Source organism: Trichechus manatus, unplaced genomic scaffold, assembly GCF_000243295.1.
Source record: "Trichechus manatus latirostris isolate Lorelei unplaced genomic scaffold, TriManLat1.0 scaffold00017, whole genome shotgun sequence".
In the NCBI taxonomy this organism is placed as follows: Eukaryota; Metazoa; Chordata; class Mammalia; order Sirenia; family Trichechidae; genus Trichechus; species Trichechus manatus.
Genome location: NW_004443953.1, coordinates 26,677,527 through 26,679,408, shown reverse-complemented (window position 1 = coordinate 26,679,408; position 1,882 = coordinate 26,677,527). Strand labels below are relative to the sequence as shown.

Sequence of the window (1,882 nt, the reverse complement as noted above, 5' to 3'; positions counted from 1 at the left end):
TGATGTAGAAGAGATAGACTAGTGAATTGGTAAATTATATTGGCAGTAGTAAAGTGCACAGAAGACCTAGCAACTAACTGTGCCCTTAGGGAGCTCTGAAAAGCTTCAGTTATCCTGTCTTAAAGGAGTAGCAGGAATTTGCCAGGGAAAAGATGGAGACAGAAAAGGGAAGAAGCAAGAATTTCAAGCAGAAGGAATACAGGCAAAGGCAGAGTTCCTGAAGAAGCCTAGCATCACTATGGAACAATAAGAAATTCAGTGTGCCTCAACACGAGGATGAGTGGGAAAAAGGACATGAGATAAAGCTAGAATACCCATATATGGTGCCTGCATGCCAGTTTGAACTTGATTCTAAAGAAGAGAATTAAAGAGAAAGTTGTTTCAAATGGTCAAGGGAGAAATAGATGATGATCAGGACCTGAATTAAATTAGCAGCTGCAGTGGAAGTATAGACAGCAGGTTGGAGTCCAGAAACACTTCAGAAATTGAGTCACTAAGAATTGGGGGCCAAATGAATGTAAAGGATATATACTGAGGAAGAAAAGGGAGTTGAGAATGACTCCATGGTTTGTAGCTTGAGCTTTTAACTGGAAAGTTTAACAAAAATAATTTGAGAGTGCCTTATCCAACAGGATTGTTTTGTTCGCCGGCAAATAAATTTTAAAAACTGTATTTCAAAGGCTGCCGTCTCATAAGTCATTTTAAATATAATAAATACTATCCAGGCATTTAAAAGCTACCCAACAGAGGAACTTTCTTAACAATCGTAAGCTTATTTTTCACCAGCTCTCTGAAAAAGTGTTTAGGTTGGGCAAATAACTGGAACCTGAAGTTAGGGTTTTCATTTACTAATAAAAATTCAATTAATGGAATTTCTTATGCCAGTAAAGCCTCAGTTTCTATGGCTTTGGGGGTCTCATTAGCAAAATTGCAAGATTGTACGCAGGGGGAAATGTGTGGACTAGAGGCCCTACAACCAAACGGGCAATATTTAAAGGTCTAAAGGACAAGGTTGTTAGTTGTTTACCAAGAAAGCAAGCCATTTTCCTACAGAACATGAATCATAAATTATACTGAATGTTTTAATTAAAAGACATCAAGTCAGAAGTTTTTTAATGTGTTCAAAAAGCCCAACAGTCAATGCCAGTGCTGTATTCTTTTGATGTATCACTTGTCATTTCACAGCTTTCAAATCCTTTCACTTCTCATGCGTTATCGATGAAACAATATTAAGTCTTCATTTTGGAACACAGCTGACTATTAAAGAGAAGCTCGACGGAGTCGGGACTGAGCATTTCGAGGCAACTGCACCCCGGTGAAGGAGGGCAGCTCGCAGAAGCCCCCAGGACGAAAGCGACCCGCTTTCCGGACACTGTGGAACTTTAATAAGCTGCCGGACACAGACAACAGCTGGATCCCAGGAGTGAATAACGTTTGGCAATACCATGTACTGAGAAGCAGAACTACTGACAAACTGTGAGGATGAGCAGCGAGAGGGGGAGATCAGCTGCCTAAGACCTTCTTTAGAGGGCTAACCTGGCTGGCTGAGAGGATCTGGACTCCCCGCGCCTCCGCGTAGCCCAAAAGAAAGGGCCGGCTGCCACGCCCCCCACGATCGCTGTCTCCCTCAGGCGAACGGGGGACAGACCAAGGCATGGCCTGGTCCTGAATCCTTTGCAAGGAAAGGGTAAAAAAAAAACAGTGACCCCAGAAACTAGCAGCTCCCAAAGGGACCATACCCGAGCCCCACCCAACCTGGCCGGTGTCATTCCCTCTTACCCATTAATATGCTATCTAGTACCCCGACTTCTCAGTTCCCGGAGACGGTGTCTGCTGCTGGTAACAGAGAGGCTGCCAGTCCGCCCCTAGCGTGGAGAGCGGC

The 1,882-nt window shown here is 43.9% G+C and overlaps 1 long non-coding RNA gene across 1 annotated transcript in view; it reads right to left on the bottom strand.

The window, feature by feature from the left end:
• LOC111819734 (uncharacterized) overlaps window positions 1–1,882 on the bottom strand; it is a 10,663-nt gene extending 8,781 nt beyond the window's left edge. Inside the window, exon 1 of the long non-coding RNA XR_002823300.1 lies at window positions 1,780–1,882. This is a non-coding gene — a long non-coding RNA (uncharacterized LOC111819734). The remainder of the gene's footprint in view (window positions 1–1,779) is intronic.